Below are 18,806 nucleotides of genomic sequence, written 5' to 3'. Positions count from 1 at the left end.
ATATTCTGCACCCTGGGAAGGCCCTGCATATAGATAGAAGGAGTCCAACAGTCTATTATGTTTAGATTACTTTGGGAGAACACTAAATAACTTTAATACAGTGATCATTTAGAGCAGTGGAGAAAATCAGAGCCCAGCTCTTCACAGGTGAGAGTGTCCGGGAAATACACTGGTTGGGCAGTGACAGTCTACATGTAAGCACTCTGGCCACCCAAAGGTCATCATTACGATATTTAACAAAATGACCGGAAACAGGAACTGTGCACGTGTGACAAGCATGTATGTTCTTGTGTACATGGAGACCAGAGGCCAGCTTCTCGTGTCATTCTGCCTGCGCCTCCATGTTGGGATTTTGTTTGTTTTGTTCCTTTTTTCAGAAAGGTAGTGTTCTTATTGGGTCTCTCATTGGCCTGGAAGTTGCCAAGCAGCCTAGGCTGGATCCCAGGGTATGCCTGTCCCCAACCCCACAGCCCTGGGATCAGAAGTGCATATCACCACACCTGACTCTTTTATGCCAGTTTTGGCGCGTGAACTGGGATCCTCAAGCTCATGAGGAAAACACTTTCCTGTAGTCAGATTTTTCCTGTAGCTGCCAGCTCACAAAGCATGACACGGATTTGGTCTAGGCTTGTTTCTAACCAGCTCTTACAACTTGAATTAACCCATTTCTATTAATCTATGTTCTGTCACGTATGGTCCATCCTGCTTCCTCCGTGTCTCCTCCCATCCTTGGGCTAACGCCCAGACTCATCTCCTTTCTCTCTCTCTGCCTAGAAGTCCCTCTTATGCCTCCTGCCTAGCTTTTTATTACACCCGTCCCAGCAATACTCTGTCACACAGTGTACAGATATCCCACAACAGTTTCCTGACCGAGCCAGAAACCTCCTTAGACATTTCAGTAGGAGACTCTATCCAAATCCTATCTTTCTACAGATAATTCAGTTGTTACCAACATACATGGCCACTGGATGTCTCCACTCCTCCTCTAATGCAGCCCTGCCATTTCCTAACTGGCAGGTAGAAAAACAAGGCGTTTTCCCAAGGACTGTTTAGCCGGATCCTGCAAGAGTTCTGGATGCAGCCAGGAGCATTGCCTAGCCCTGACCTAGCAGAATAGATTAGAAACAAATGACTGAAGAGGCTGAATTCAGGGTCTCTCTCTCTCTCTCTCTCTCTCTCTCTCTCTCTCTCTCTCTCTCTCTGTGTGTGTGTGTGTGTGTGTGTGTGTGTGTGTATCAGGGGATTTGTTGGGTCTTGTCCACTAGTGTCACTGTGTATTTGCTTTCATAATGTGTTTCAACACCCAGTTTTTCTGAGGCTCCAAAGGGAAGCATGCCAGTAGGGAATGGTGAGAACACGGGAGAATAAGAATGCTGACCTTTCTGAGTATGCCAAAAACTCTTAGACCTCATGGGAATACAAGACCTGAACATGTGGTATTCTTAAGCATGCTACATGGTCTGAATTTTGTTCTGTCATCCATTCTTTGTAGTAGGCCCTAACCAGCTGGCTCCTGTGCAACCACTCACTGCCTATTGTTAGCAGACCATAGTTAAGTCCTGTGGCTTTGTGACATTGGGCAAACATGCCGTGTCTCTAAAGCCCAGGCCCTTGGTGACAAGATGGGATAATACTACGTTCCTCAGATTTATTGAGAAGCTTAAATGATGTTTGATATTACAAGAACCAGGGACCCAGTGGCTAGAGGAAAAAAAAAAGTTGGGTAAGGATTTGGAAGCAATGAAAAGTTAGAAAAAGATCTTAAATCTTCAAAAGATCTTTGGTCTGGTTAAAATGGGAAAAGGAAGGATTTAATACTACTTCCATTTTATTATCTAGTCAGAGTTAATGAGAATTATTTAACTGTATTAGCTTCCCTTCTGTGAATATCCAACATGGAGAATTACACTCTGCCTGGCCAAAGAGTAGCCCCAAAGACCAGAGAAGTGGTACTGTTTTAAAAAGAAAGTACTGTAGGTACTCAGTTAATTCTTGGAATTTATGGAGAGAAGGAATGGAAATGAAGTGAGTTCCTTTTTCTGACGTGTAGCTGGAGCTTGTGCAATGCGGGGACCGAGCAGCTTCACGCCATCCATCACCCCACGGCGTAGAAGTCAGATAGAGGCACCTCTGCAGCTGAATTTATCATGGTTGCTCCTTAGTGAGAGAAGGGAACGCTCAGAGACTACAGGAAACTGAATCTTACCCTCCCTGAATAGAGTCCACCAGACTCCAAGGAAGTCTGGTCCTCTAATTCCATTCCCTCCACCCCAACTATTTTATATCTATTTAGAGAATGCTGTAAAACTTGCTTGCAACTGAAAAGCAGACCCTGTAAGTAGCCCCAGTGACCCCTGCATAGTCTCTTGATGGGAGAATAGAACCAGGGCTCATCTGCTGCAAGAGCCTTTCTGCTGACTCATAAGAAGACTACCAGGATCCTATTTGTGTTACTCAATGGAGGAAGTTGACTTGGCTTTGGTTTTGTGTAGTCTCTACACCAGCATCCGTGTCTATATATATGGCTATCAGGAGTATTGTCAGTCTGCATGATTGCTCACCCAGACACTTCTGGTTGGGATGAACTATGAGCAGGATGCAAAAGATCCCATGAGCTCTGGCTTGGTTGATTCCAAACAGCTGAGACATTTGATAGCTGAAGAAGATCGTCCAGTGAGAATTCACGACCAGGGCTTTACTCTCGTAAGTTAGTTTTGGACATCTAATTGAAAGCTTTTATTGATCATATTTTATCAAAAGAGACCACCTGCCGTGTAACTGCACAAGGTTCTGCATGCTGCAAATTATGGGCTCTGCTGCCTTTATGGCCATTGGATAAAGCAAATGTGGTTCCTACATACTCTGGGATGTTATCAGCTGTAAGGACAGGTGAATAATGATGATTTCGGGGGAAAGAGATGCAACTGGAAATCATCCTAAGCAGAATAATCCAGACCCAGGAAGACAAATACAGCATGCGTGCACTGTTTCTCGAATGTGGACCCTGTAGTGTGTGTGTGTGTGTGTGGGGGGGCATTTGTCATCACAGTAGAAAGGGAACTGTGAGAGGAGAGAAAGAGACCCTAAGGAAGGAGAGATGAAATAAATAAGGGAGAGTAATGGAATACACACAACCTGAAAGCCAAGGAGGAAGTTTTGGGATGGAGATAGGAGTCCAGCAAGGGTGAGGAAGAAGGGTGGATGGCAGTGGCAAGGCGGGAAAGGTGAGAGGAGAGTGTGATGGCCCATGCATATAAAATGTACATAAGATGCCATAATGAAATCTATTACTGGCCATGCTAATTAAAAATAAGTAGGTGTATAAATATTAAAAAGATCATCGGGCCTAAGGAAACCAAGTCTGCAATACAATTGCGTATTTTTGTGTTATAAATGCCAACAGTGGAGGACATCACCCACAGGGAATTAAGAATTCTGTGACTAACGCTGGTTTCCCACTTTGTGTCCCCAAGTTTGCCTTCACGTACCCACACTGTCTCCCACGTGTCAGTGTTATCCAGGTGTTTGTTGTTCAGAAGTTGGCTGACAAATGCACAAATGATAGGCGCAGAACAGTCCAACGATGCTGACTTCTCTTTCCGATGCGTGCCTTGACCTGCAAACCCAAGCATTTGGAATCAGCACTTCCCAATCTCCGATTGTCTAATCCAAGAACCAACAGTTTAAGATGTTGGTTTAAAGCAAGGTTTTTGGGTTTCCTTCCTAGACATTTGTATTCAGTGGTGTCTCTGGTAGGACCCATGGGTCCTTGTAGGGAAATAGTCCTAGTTTTAGCTAACACATAGTGATTACACACATTTATAGACTATTGTGTGGGATTTCAGTACCCGAATCAAACATAAGATCAGGCATAGCTAACTCCTTAGGCATTTGTCACTGTTCTTTCTGTTGGAAAGTATAATTATTTTTAACAAGTACTTTTGATGATTCATATTTAGGTGTTTCTTGGACCAAACTCTGAGAAACAGCAGTAGATGATGGCTGAGTCATTTGTATCTGTGGGAGAAGAGTGGTCATCAGGCTGAGAGGAAACAGCACCATCTTTTTCCTGTGGGAGGAGGGGTGATAGGGCAGGAAACAGGGCCGAGGAAAGCGAGGAGCAGGCAAGGCACAGCTATATAAATGCTGCATCCAGTCATCTTGATGAATCATGACAACTTTCTGCCATCATCAGGTGACTACCACCTATGGTTTGCTTCAGCCTGTGGACTCCCACATGCTTAGGACTTTAGAGGTGCTGAGAGCATAGGCTTCCTAAGTTTGATTGTCCTTCCCTTCTCCCCAAGTAGCTCCTTGCTTCTTTCATGCCTTGCTGTTAAATGAAAACTCCAGATAGAAGAGAAAACCTGGAATATTTGGAATATTTCTCTTTGGAGTCTGGCTTATTTCACTTAACATCATGATCTCTGATTCCATCCATTTTTTTTCTGGAAATTATAAAGTTCTGTCTCTTTTAGGGTCAAATAATACTTTATTGTATACTTGTGTGTACACCACATTTTGTTTATCTACTCAGTCACTGATGGACACCGTGGCTGATCACACGGCTTAGATATGTCAATACCACCCTAATAAACAAGGTTTATTATATGGATGCCTCTATTGCAAGACAGCTTACATTCCTCATGCGTACATCCAGGAACAGCAGCATCGCAGGGAAAGATGACAGCTCTAGTTTTGGTTGCTGTTGTTATGTTTTCCCAAACCCTCCATGTTGTGACACTTTTAGCAGTTTCTTAGTCTCTGAGTACTTTTGTGTTTCTTGTTTGTAAAATGATAATAATTCCTAGAACATAGAATTATTGGCAAGGTTTTTTAATGAGTCAGAATGGTGTTTGCCTCATCAGGGCTCAAGGTAAGAATTGTTGCTGTGACCTCTAGCTCAGTATCAGTACAGTGACCTGTCAGTGTTCGAAGTCACCACCAGTATTGTGACCTCTGTCTCAGTGCTTTGCTTCCAAACATGGATTTGCAGATGGTACAGAGGCGCAGGATGGAATCACTCATAATAGAAAGTAGAACAGAGGTCCTTAACTCATGCCCGATCACTGGTAGACAGGTCCTGCTGCTGCGTGATATCTCTAATGTGTCCGTACTTGAACACCCACTTCCCAGAGAGTGTTCTTGTTTTTCTCTGTCTTGCTTCTCAGAAAATAAAAACAAAACCCAGTGGCATTGACATAAAGGAGTGAACACCCAGACTGACTTTCTTGGCCTTCAGGGTCTGTGAGGTAAACACTTAGCTGTAGGTGGTCACATGGATAGCCAGACTAAAGCAAAATTCCCCACCAAATTCTGTCAACATCCCCAGACACTAGAAGTTAAAAAAAAATCCTCAGTGTATCCATGGCTTTTCTCAAATGAACCTGCTGTACCCCAGAAGAGTGGTGCTCTCCTCAGGGTCGTGTTCCCGACTCCTCTGGGAAGATTTGACAGTGTACTGAGGTAGTTTTGGTTCTCACAATCTAGTGGTGTGAATAATACCTGCTTGATAGAAACTAGGGCGGCTATAAATCCCATAGTGCACCACCCAGCCACAGCAGGGAGGATCCAGACTGAATGCCTGCAGTGCTGAGGCAGAGAAACCCAGCTGGTGGAGAAAACAGAGTCCCGGAAGAACAGTGCAACTGAGACAGTCTTGCAGCATTGGTAAGAAGCTTGATATATGTCCTCTGATTGTCTTCCTGCACGCTGTCTACAGAGTAATCCAGCTAGAGAATTTCTGGAGGCTCTAGGCACTTGGTGGGAGATGTGTCAGACCCAGGGACAGAAGCCTCTCCCCTGAGCTGTGCATCTGACAATAGCTAGCCAAGGCTTCTTACCAATTCTATGCCTGTTGCTAACAGAACCACGGTTTGCTCATGGAGGAGACTCACCCCAAGATGAGCTTTGGGCCTTCATGACTTTGTAGTTTGGAAATACCCTCCTTCCATGTTGTCTCTTACATTTACCCTCCTAAAGGTCAAGTGTTCTCCCTCACAGTCTGGGTGTTAGGTTCAGAAGCAGCAAATTTAAATTCCTTCTTCTGTAGCGTAGATTTTTATCAAGGGAGACATTTCCTCACTTGGGCGATAAGTCCCTACAATAATTAGCGCTAATTGCGATCCAGGTAGGCAGCTTAAGCAGAAAAGCTGACAACTAAATCACTCATGACGGTGACCTAGGGACTGGTCTCATAGGCTCTCATTTAGTCACATGAATGAAGAAGAGGGGCAGAATTAAATGACATTAGCAAGTCAACTTTAAGGACGCTTTGTGGTTACTATAAATAATTAGAGAACGATTTGAGCTGAATGCCATCACACACATACATACACACACAGACACCCCTCTCAGTGGGAATCTGATCTCCACCTAATTACAGACAGAGATCATAGGGCCAGAAACGTCATTATTCTTTAAATAATATATAGGTCTGTCTGGTAGCCCAGGGACAAGATCACACGTGTTCCAGTTGTACACCGGAGGTGTCCTTGTGAGTGACTCTCACTTGACTTTTCTTCAGTTTCTCCATTATTACTGTTCCCTTTTCTGGGAGCAGTAACCTGGAGAGCTATACTCAGAGGTGAGACCATCACCAAAAAGAGCTGTGCCGTTTAAGCAGATGTGAGTTCATTAGCTTTCTGGAGTTTTATTCTGGTTTTGAGGGTGTGGTTTTGAATGAGAAATGCTCTCATAAGTTTACATATTTGAGCACCTGGTCTCTGGTTGGTGAAGCTGTCTGGGTGAGGGTTTCTGGAGGTATGGCCCCAGGTATGCCACTCGGCCCAGTGGTTGAGGGTTTGTAGCCTTGCCCCAAGGCCAGTTCACTCTCTCTCCTTCATGTTTACGGTTGGAGATGTGATCGGCTCTGCTTCTTGCTTTGGCCACCTGCTCCCACGCCTCCTCTGCTATCACAGACTCCCCCTCCACGTGCTCCCCACGCTGCCTACACAATTATGGAATCTCCCTCTGGAACTTTCTTCTGAAAGCCACTCTTGGTCATGGAATTCATTACCGAAACAAAAAGTAGCTATTATGTGGTGAGAGCCTAAGCAGGCAGGACTAAGAGAGAAAGTGACACTTGCTACAGAGAATCAGATGCACCCAGAGAAGTCTTTGTCAGGCAGACCTGGGGAACAGATGCCTATCAAAGTTCATGGGGCTTTGACAATTTCTCTCTAATCTTGATATGAGTATAGAACAACTGGTAAAGATTGTGTGAGGTAAACTCCCAATAATCCAGAAGAAATTAGAGCCACCAAGTCCATACTAGTGGTAATAGTCTTCGCTGTGATGATCTTCAGAATTTTCTGTAAAGAGAGAGAAGGAAGAATTCTTAAGAGTACCAGCCTTGCCATTCAGTAGCTGAACAAAGCTTCTCCCTAGTCACTAAGAAGGGGCAGAATAAGATGACACCAAGCTCACATTTAATGCTATTCTTATGAACCTCATCCAATGCTGTCTCAGAGGCTCTTAATGCAATCCCAAGTGACGTGTCCTGACAAGAGGCTCAGTGAGGAACAGCTTTTCTGTGTTTGTGGCTTAGTTCCTGCTCAGGCCTGAAGAAGCCCACAAGCTCTCCATATCTTGGGCAAATTCATCATGAGAATTCATCCACTGCCTGTGAATTATGAGTTTGCACATAAGCTTGCGCCATCACAGACATCTCCCTGGTCAAAAAAGCAAGCCAGTGAACTTGACCTCCAGAAGAGGATGTTCTTGGAGGAGAGAATACTAGGTACCCAAGCTTGCCCTAACAGCAGCCTGGTGGTTAAAATAATCTTGAACACACAGTGGTCTCCATTAGATCTTTTCCTGTTCCCAATACCACGTCCACAGAATCTGAGAGCACCTGGCTACTTGGTTTTGCTGGTTGTATGTAAACAGAGTGCAAACTGAGAAGGCAGGAAACAAAGGTGTGGTCTCAGTGAATTGAGAGATACAGAGTAGAGAATCTCAAAGGCTCCAGTGGGAACTGTAGAAAGCATGGCTTCTGTGGTTTGTGACTGAATTCTAGGAATATGCAGCCATTGTGCGTGGGGGGGGGTCTCTTGAGTAGAGCTTTTGGGAATGTGTGTTGAGAGTATGGCACAACAATGGACATTCCACATAGAATGGAAAAGACGACCCTGTGACTGAGTAAGGAACCCTTGAGTGATAGGTGGAATAGGGTGGAAGCTCTTGCAGTAGCAGGTCCAGAACAAATTGGTATAGTAGGATGTGTAGCTATAAGTGGGCTTCCCTCTTTCCAGTCTTCCTCCTCTGCCTTGGATACTTTACCTCCACCCTCCTTCTTATAACCACTTCTGTGTCCAACCCAGGACCTTGAAAGTGAGACAAAGGAGAGATTTCCCAGGAATTCTGAACACAACAGCACTAAGCCAGTGACTGGATCAGTACAGTGACCAAAATCCATTCTTATCTAAAAGAGGGTCACGGAAGTTATTTGGGGCAAGGATGGTGACTTGGTAGTAAATTCCAGATGATAATAACTAGGGAACAGGGAACATATTCCCCACCAAACATCCTAGTGGAGTATCTTGTAGCAAAATTATTGCATAGATTACAACTTCTTGGAAAAGAGTCAGGGCATAGGTGGACTCTATTATTCAGTGATCTTAACCTACACGTAAAAGTCACCAACACAAGTCCTATGGCTTTTCCAGCCCCCACCAGGGCTTCTGAAAACAGACTAAACAGTTGACTTTTGTTCCCATCTACTCTACCTTTGGTAACTTTATGTCATCATTTCCCTGGAGAGCTACTTCCTTCCCAGATTTCTACCCATGTACAATGTTTCTTTGGAGTTGTCTGCTTTGGATGGATACATTATCACGGAGTCAAGGCTAATTAGAAAGCTACTTTGCTTTGACTACAGTGTTTGATCCAGAAATGAACACATACTTTATGTGAATTGAGAAGATACATGGAGACAATTACTGGAACTTCTGAGCAAGGAGTTCCTCCCAGCTCATTCTCAATGGTTTTATGTAGTTGCCAATTGATCACAAAGGAGACCCAAGGCAACACAAAGAAGGGGATGGTGCTGATTCTAAGGTTATTGTAAGCTTCCCATAATACCCCATCATGGAGCAGGACTGGTTTTGGGCAGTTGCACGAAGCCCTATTAACACAATGGTATACAGTTTTGCTATTTCTGCTGTGATGGAAATCTTAATACCTTGGGTGGTTTTCAAGAGAATCCTATAGGAAAGAGGGGCAGACGTTAGAATGTCTGTCATTCCTCACCACTGTTTGCATATGGCTTTCATGATGCCCCACGGGCACAGAACTCCAGTGGAACCCACAAAGTGTCCAGATGTAGTGTACAATGTGAATACAAACCAAATCAGCTGTGTCTACAGCTGCATAAACAGGTCCTTGGAACTACAGTGTTGGGCTTTTTTTTTTTTTTTCTGAACCAGAGCTTGCTTTGAATACAGAAAGAAAGCAGTGACGTTCTGAGGAACATGAACAGCAGAAGAGCTCTGTCTAGTCCTTTATGCTGTTCCCTGTGTTAGTCAACCATCATTCAACTCAAAATGATGCCCCAGAAGGAAAGAGAAAGGACAATCCATAGTGGGTGTTGCTTTTAGCTTCTCCTTACCAATACATTTTGTTTGGAGTGTTGGTAGAATGGTCATGTATCAAGAATGACAGTAAAACAGTGGAGGGAGTGTTTCTAAGGGTTCTGTTGTTTGGGTAGGAATGGTAAAAGATGTACACACACACGTGTATGAGACATGAGATGTTGAATTGTGGGAATTTTATGTTTGATATTTAAGTTTCATGCTCTGATGCTGGTGTGTAAATAGGCACTGCAGAGCCAGACATGGTAGTATGTGCCTGTAACCTCAATACTTGAGAAGATCAGAAGTTCAAGGACAGCCTCAGCCGCATATAGGATGCCTGATATGCTTTCTCAAAACAATGACATCACTACCACCTAACACACACACACACACACACACACACAGACACACACACACAGACAGTGTGGCTTAAATAATAGAAACTTATTTTTCAAAGTACTGTAACTGGGACAGCCCAAGATGAAGGTTCCTGCATGGTTGGTTTCCCCTGCAGCCTCTTTGGTGTGCAGATGGCTATGCTCTCACTGCCTCTCATGCAGTTGTTCTGCTGTGTGTGTGTGTGTGTGTGTGTGTGTGTGTGTGTGTGTGTGTGTGTGTGTGTGTGTTTGACAGCTCTTTGTGTGCCCAAGTCTCCTTTTCTTTAGGGAAAGCAGTAGGTTGGATTTGAAGCCACCTGTGCATCTTGTTTTTCTTGTCTGGTTAAGGGACTACAGAGCGGTGAGGACAGGCACTTACAGGAGAATAGCAACTCATGCAACTGCATCCCTGAGAAGCTCACCTCAGCAGGGGCGGTAACTTATCCAGACTACATCACTGGAGTTTCTTGAACAACTTCCAGGCAGTTCCACCAATTGCTTATTGCTTATATCACTTCCGAGAGAATGGCCTCATGAATCTTGTGAGCCAAGAGAGAATATCCCAAGCTTGAAGAGCTCACAGTGTAACACCAGCATCATTATAATGTGCCCAGTATAGAAAGATGGCTTTAAAATAAAATGCCAGTTCCACACTCACAAGTAATTTGATACAGCAATATAATAAGAACATTTCAACAATACTATCTAACAATAACATTCTAACATAATATACTTTCTAACAATCAAGGCACCTACAACGTGACAAACAGGAGGGTAGCCTATACAGTGTGGCCGCATTGGACAAAGGAGTGATCCATGTAGGGGCAGGTGGGATGACAGGGAGTCTCATCACATTACCCAGGAAGGCACCCAAGTTAAAATATACTAATTACTTATTTCTGTGATATTTCCATTGAAATTTTTTGGGTCATGGTTGGCTACAGGTAACTGGAATCACAGAAAATAACACTGTGACTGAGGAATGAATATGTATAAATTTTAACAGGGATATGATGCAGCCTGTAGTAGTATTTTCCAGTGCTATGGACTAATAAATTCCACTTTTCCTCACAATCATTAAACATGGGATATGTTTTACTTCCCTAAGTCTGTGTGGCCCTAGAGCAACATGGCTGTGCTGTGAGAGCTTTGTTGAATTCTACATTCATATTAAGCTGGCTTGGGGATTTCATCAATTAGAGCTCACAATAGGGAGACCAATTCCCAGTGCCATTTCTTAGGATCCACTCTGGTGTTTTGTCACTAGTGGACAGACTATCTACAATGCTCTAGGAGCTGGCTGACCTCACCATGGGAGTGGAACCAGATGCTTGTGAAAACCTATCTCTACATGTCATCTATGGACCCAGAAAGTGTTAGTGGAGAATCAGGTACCCACCCATTCATTCTCACAGAGAATAAAACTAGGGCTTGGGGGAGTCAAGAAATAAACAACCAGAAGCTATAGCCACCAGAGCACAAATTCTTTTCTGATTTTCCTGCTGCTCACCTCCCATTTCTCATAGGACAGAGATGAAGGGTGGAGTTTTGAGCCCTGGGTTGGTTTGCCTGCTTGATAAAAACTCTTCTCTTGGGCTGCCTTTGTGTATTTTTTAAACAAAGGATTGTTTGAATAAAATATGCACCGGTATATCAAGGTGCCTGGCTAAGTCTAAGCTAGCAAAGTCAGTGCTATAGAGTTTTTTTTTTTTTCCTGGTTAAGAACTTCTAAAAGATGTAACTGATGCAAATGAATTCATTTCTCGCTCAAAGAAAAAAAGAAGTCACAAATGCTACAATCTAAACTGAGGTCTTGGAGATGTGACTTCAATTACAGTGCAGCTGAGGTAATCAATAATTACACAAGGCAACTTCTCTAAGGCAATGATGGGCTTCAGAATCTTTGGGATTTGAAATTTAGAATACCTCCGCCCATCCCAGGAGTTAATTACACATGCACGACATAGAGTTTGGTCTTGAGAACTAACAGGCGGCAGAAAGAACACAATTTTGCTTGCACAATTTTCTAAGCAGGAATCACGTACTGGGTGGATGGATATTTTTTATTTATTGAATGTTCTCAGCATTTCTCATTGGTGTCTCCAAGCAGCAGAACTAAGATCAATAGGAAGGCATACAGTTGCAAGATGGGAATGAAAAATGAGATTAAGAGTAACGCTTGTGAAAATGCAAAGATACATGTTTGGGAGGCAGGCTGTAAGACCCAGACCCTCTCATCTTCCCTGTTTCTCTTGCGTGATAATACCAGTGTTGCGGCCTCTTTGACAGGACTTGCCTGGGTACAGAGGTGGCTCAGTGGGGAAGAGCCTCGCTGTGCAAACATGAGGATCTTAGTTCACATTCCCAGCATCTATGTAAAGTGGATGTCGTAGAACAAATCTGTAGCCCCAGTGCTGAGTGAGGGAGCAGAGACAGATGCTGGGGCTCATTGACCAACCAGCTGAGCTGAGAAGACAGTCTCTAAGCTCACCAGCAGGAGATCCTGTCTCAAAAACAGGGGGTTGGAAGGAAGGCTCGGTTGTTAAGAACAGTAGTTGCTGCTTTCCAGGATTGAAGCTCAGTTTCTAGCACCCATGTTTGGGGTCTTACAGCTAACTCTAGGACATCTAGGGTTGCCCTCTTTTGGCCTCTGTGGGCATCCACACATGCACTTAATGTGTACACATACATATTTGTACATGCAGATAAACAAATATGGGATAATAAAATAAATCACCAAAGTAATAAGTTGAGGAGTGTTAGAAGACACCTGACATCAACTGGCAAGCATACCTCCACACATATGTGAACATGTATGTATAACACACACACAAACAAACACACACACCAGAAAGAGAGATACAGAGATACACACACACACACACACACACACACACACACACACACACACAGAGAGAGAGAGAGAGAGAGAGAGAGAGAGAGAGAGAGAGAGAGAGAGAGAGAGAGAGAGAGAGAGAGAGAGAGAGACTTGATCCAAGTAGAGAGAAATAGGGCCAATGAGATGGTTCAGCAGGCAAAGGCAATTGCCACGCAAGCCTAACAACCTGAGTTTGACCCTGGAGCCCACATGTAAGCTCACTGTAATGGCATGCATCTGTCATCACTGCTACATAGGGACTGGCGATAGAAGAACTTCCTGGAAGCCCAAGAGCCAGCTAGACTGGAGTGTAAAAAAACAGCAGCAAAAACCAAAGGAGAGACACGGTTTTAAAATAAGGTGGAAGGAGAAAACCCATTCCTGAAAGTTGTCCTTTGCCCTCCATATACTCCTGGAAGCCTGCCCCCCACCCCAACCACCACTACTAAAAAGAAGTAATAGATAAATAGTGATTAAATAAATAAATAAAGTTGGAAGAAATATAAGGCACTGTGGGAGCTAGAGACATTGACAAGAGTCTCCAAAGGAAATGATAATTAACTCAGACATGAGGTGGGATCAGCACTCTGACTGTAATGTGGCTGTATTTTGAGTTGTTATTTCCTACAAATATATAAATACATCCAGAGAAATGTTTCCTTTTAAGATCATCACTTTAACAATGTATGTATTACAACACAATAACCGTTTCTTAAAGTGTGTGTGTGTGTGTGTGTGTGTGTGTGTGTGTGTGTGTGTGTGTGTGTGTGTGTGTTCTTTTAATTCTTGGAGCTACTGAACATCTGTCTGTTGAATTTTGGAAATTTCAAGAGACCAGTGAGTGCCTGTTTAGTGGAAAATGCCACAATCCAGGTGAATCTTTTCACTTCCCCTTGCTTCCCTCCTCCCACCCCCACCTCTCACCTTCTATCATAAATGCTGTAATCTAAATTAAGATGTTTATGGATGTGTCTCCAGTTACAGAAATTCAAGGCAATCGATAATCACAGAAGGTAACCTGCCTAAGGCATAAGCCTGGGTTACAGAAGTCCACGTGTGCCCCTCTCCTTCCCATCTCTCTCCCTTCCTTTATTCCTTTGTTTCTTCCTCCCTCTCTCCCTCCTCCACTCCCACCTCTCTTCTTTTATTGTAAAATCAGTAGTCAACAGTGGAGGTCCAGGTATAAATTAATGCAATCACTGTTTTCATGTGCTTTATAAAGTTGGTGGATGTTGGAGGCTTAAGAAAGTCTGAACAATGGCAACGTTGCCAACACCTTCTCAAGGTCGGGGAGGGAATCATTTGTATGTGTGCATGCCCGACACAGGATTGTCAAACGTCTTGGTTGTAGGATGTAAGATGTAACCTTGTTTAACACAGTTCAGCTAAACACAAGTCCAGAGGTGCTATTTTCCCATACCTGTGAATGACCCCATCTAAGTCAGTTCTGGTTTTTTTTTTTTTTTGTTTTTTTTTTTTCCACTATTTCTATAAAGCTTGAGAATTCTCAGTCTCATGTGAATAGAAAACCAGAGATGGTGGCCAACCCCTGGTCCTTACCTGTTCTATCATGGTGTCTGAGATTTGTGAGGCTTCTTCTCTACACTGCTTCCTACTATTGAGCCTCTGACCGCCCACACCTACACGGGCCACCCCACACCTACACGGGGCCACCCCACACCTACACGGGCCACCCCACACCTACACGGGCCACCCCACACCTACACGGGGCCACCCCACACCTACACGGGGCCACCCCACACCTACACGGGGCCACCCCACACCTACACGGGCACCCCACACTACACGGGGCCACCCCACACCTACACGGGGCCACCCCACACCTACACGGGGCCACCCGTGTTCTCTTCTTGTTCTCGCTCCATTCTCATCCTTCCTCAGCCTTCTTTTCTCAGAGCTACATTCTGTGTTATAAAAGGTAGGAAAGAAGGATGGGTCCATGTGCCCCACACCTTCAGAGGAGTCTCTGTAACGTGGAGAAACTCTGGTCTTTCAGCCCCAGAAATCCCAAGCAGCATGTTGATTGGTAGGCGCTCCTTCCCAGAGTTCCAGGACAGAAGTTGAGTGTATGCTTTTCTCCTTTGGAACTCCCCCGCCCAAGTCTCACAAAGAGTCTCTTCTCACTCCTCGAAATAGCTGTTGAGAGTATATACAGTAGGATGAGATTCTGTCTCGGTGACTCCTGAGGTTGCTGAAGATTTTCTGAGTTATGCAGTCACTTAAGGAGGTGGCCACGGGTCCCACTTTGCTTAGTCAAACTGTACTTATCCCCCACATGTTGGACTGGACAGGCTGCTTCATTACTCTCTAGCCTCTTGCTGAAGGACACTTCTTTTCTATCCCCCTCATCTTTGTATTCCTAGATACTTTATTAGCCTGCCATCAGCACCTGTGCTATATTTCTTTGAGTTACTATGGTTAGGATGCATTGAATCAAAGCTGACAAGTTGGGCATTTATGAATGGGACCATCTTTTTCTGGATTTTGCCAGTTCAGTTGTCTCAGAATAATGCTGCTATTGTTTTTTTTTTTCCCCACTGGCTGCATCTTTGCAAATGAGGACATAGGAGGTTAAGAAGAAAGTGTGTCCTGGTTAGTTTTGTGTCAACTTGACACAAGCTAGAGTCATCTGCAAAAAAGGAACCTCAGTTGAGAAAATGTCTTCATGAGAGTGACCTGTGGGCAAATCTGTGGAGTATTTTCTTCCTTGGTGATTGGTACAGGAGTGCTCACTCTGCAAAAGGTGGTGCAGCTCTAAGAAAGAAAGTAGGCCAAGTAAGGAAAGTGGAACAAGCAAGAAAGCAGCATTCCTCCATGGCCTGTGTTCGAGGGCTCGCCTCCAGCTTCCTGCCTGGAGTTCCTGCCCTGACTTCCCTTCATGGTGAACTGTAAGCTATAAGCTGAAAGAAACCCTATCCTCCCCAAGTTGGCTTTGGTTATGGTATTTACCACAGCCATAGAAAGCAAATTAGGGTAAAGTGTCATGACTCCCAGCTTAATGCCATGTATACAGTCCAAAAGTCAGGGAGGTAACCTGGTTTTAAAATGGCACATATATTTTCAGATAGTTTCTTAAAAACAATTTTTTACACACATTTAAGTCACAGGGATAGTGCTTTGGCACAACTTGGGAGATAATCAAGTTGGTAATCATATGTAAACTTTGGTTTTATAACTAACAACCCATTGCTCACAGTGTAGCTTCCTCTGTGACCATAAGTGACTTTGAGTGGAAGAGTGCTCCTCACTCACCACTGCAGGAAATCTCCAGTGCACACCCAGCACAGCGAAGATGAGGAATGGTTGGGAAATCATTAATGCCTGCCTCGCTCTGTTCTTCATGGGCTTAGGAGAACAGAGGCACCAAACTTTCAGAAGGGAAATGTCTTGTATTCTGATGAGTTCATCTAGCTCCTCCTTCTATCCCTCCCTCCCTCCCTCCCTCCCTCTCTCCCTCCCTCTCTCCTTCCCTCTCTCCCTCCCTCATTCCCTCCCTCCCTTTCTCCTTCCTTACTGTTTTCTATATTCTATTCCTAGCAAACATTGTTTCAATCCAAATAGCTAGATTAATATAGAAATTGTGTAACTTTTGTCACAATTGCCAAATGAGGAATTGAGAAGGCTTCTTAGTTCTAGTTGTTCAAACATTCTTATCAATTTAAGCTAATTAAGTACATAGGGGATCACACTCTCTCCCTGGCGTTTATATTTTTTATGTTTTAAAAAATTCATACATGCGTAAATGTGTTTTGACCAACTGTGTCCCTCATTCCTTCCTCTCCTGCCCCAGCTTTCCCTCAAGATTCCACGTGACATTATTTATAAACATACTAATCTACTTAGTGCTGCTAGTATGTGTCTGAATGTGGGGAAATCTACCAGAACATGGTAGCCTCTCAGAGACAACATCCATGAAGAAATCTTTCTCTTTCTCTCTCTCTCTCTCTCTCTCTCTCTCTCTCTCTCTCTCTCTCTCTCTCTGTGTGTGTGTGTGTGTGTGTGTCTGTCTCTCTCTCTCCATCTCTGTCTCTCTCGCTCTTCTTCCCCTCCCAAGGCTATCAGTTACCAATAGTTCCTCAGTTGAGGATGGGACTTCATGACTACCTCCTTCATCCAAGTTAAGATCTTGTTCAGCTTGTTCTTATGCAGGTCTTTTTTATTTTAATTAGAAAGAATATTATTTTACATGTCAATCCGAGGTCCCTTTCCCTCACTTCCTCCCTTGCCCCCCCCCAACTAACACCCTACCTATCCCATACCCTTTCTGCTCCCAAGGGAGAGTGAGGCCTTCCATGGGGGGAGGGTCTTCAAAGTCTATCATTCTCTGGAATAGGGCCTAGGCCAAGCCCCTTGTGTCAAGGCTCAGGGAATATCCCTCCATGTGGGATGGGCTCCTAAAGTCCATTCCTAATGTTAGCGCTAAGTACTGATCCACTACAAGAGGCCCCATAGATTTCCAAGGTCTCCTTACTGACAACCACATTCAGGGGGCCTGGATCAGTCCCATGCTGGTTTCCCAGGTATCAGTCTGGGGACCAAGAGCTTCCCCTTGTTCAGATCAGCTGTTTCTGTGGGTTTCACCAGCTTGGTGTGGACCCCTTTGCTCATCAGTCCTCCTTCTCTGCACTTGGATTTCAGTTCAGTTCAAGGTTTAGCTGTGGGTGTCTGCTTCTACTCCCACCAGCTGCTGGATGAAGGCTATAGGATGGCATATGAATTAGTCATCAATCTCATTATCAGGAGAGGGCATTTAAGGTAGCCTCTCCTCTGTTGCTTAGATTATTAGTTGGTGTCATCTTTGTAGCTCTCCAGACATTTCCCTAGTGCCTGATTTCTCTTTTTCTCTTTAAACCTATGATGTCTCCCTCTATTATATTATCTCTTATCTTGCTCTCTTCTGTTCTTTCCCGAACTCAACTCCCTGCCCCATCATGTCTTCCTCACCCCTCCTCTTCTCCCCTTTTCATTCTCCTAGTTCCCTTTCCCCTCCCCCCCATGCTCCCAATTTGCTCAGGAGATCTTGTCCCTTTCCCCTTCTCCAGGCGACCATGTATGTCTCTCTTAGGGTCCTCCTTGTTTCCTAGCTTCTCTGGCAGTGTGGATTGTAGGCTGGTAATCCTTTACTCCATGTCTAAAATCCACATATAAGTGAGTACATACCACGTTTGTCTTTTTGTGACTGGGTTACTTCACTCAGAATGGTTTCTTCTAGTTCCAATATGCAGGTCTTTTGTATGCTGTCACAACCGCTATGAGATTATGTGTGCAAGTGTTCCATTGTGTATAGAAAACAGTTTTTCTGTCTCTCCACTACTTTTGGTTCTTACAGTCTGCCATCTCCCTCTTCCACAATGATCCTGGAGCCTTATGAGGAGGGGATACGATATAGTATTATTTAGCACTGAGCTCTCTACAGTCTCTTATTCTCTACACCTTGAACAGTTGTGGGTCTCTGTATCAATCATCAAGTATTACAAAACGAATCATCCTTAATGGTGACTAGGAGATATGCTAATCTTTGAATAGAAAAAGAAGTCATTAGGAGTCTATTTAGCAGAGTAATAGTAGTAGTTTCTCTCCTAAGGTCTATGATCTATGCAGCCATAATTTCTTGTCCCTCCTAACAATCAGGCACAGTTTCCATCTTATGGAGTAGGTCTTAAATACAACCAGAATGTGGTTGTTTACTCTCATAACTTCTGAGCCACTACTGCACTGGTGGGCATATCTTGCCAGACCATGTATTTTCTTTTGTTTGTTTTGGTTTTGTATGTCTGATGTCCTGTGACTAAGTTTTGACATTGGATCTTCCAAATGGATGTTAAAACTGTATTCTGGACAAATACATGCCAAGAACCCAAATCACATATGTTACTAGCATAGTGATATCAATTATAGCACATTCAAGTCAATTTTATTGGACTAGGAAATGGCTCACTGGGTAAAGTACCTGCC

The sequence above is a fragment of the Cricetulus griseus genome, chromosome 8 (assembly GCF_003668045.3).
Source record: "Cricetulus griseus strain 17A/GY chromosome 8, alternate assembly CriGri-PICRH-1.0, whole genome shotgun sequence".
NCBI lineage: Eukaryota > Metazoa > Chordata > Mammalia > Rodentia > Cricetidae > Cricetulus > Cricetulus griseus.
The sequence above is the reverse complement of the archived record's forward strand: the minus strand, read 5'-3'. Positions refer to the sequence as shown.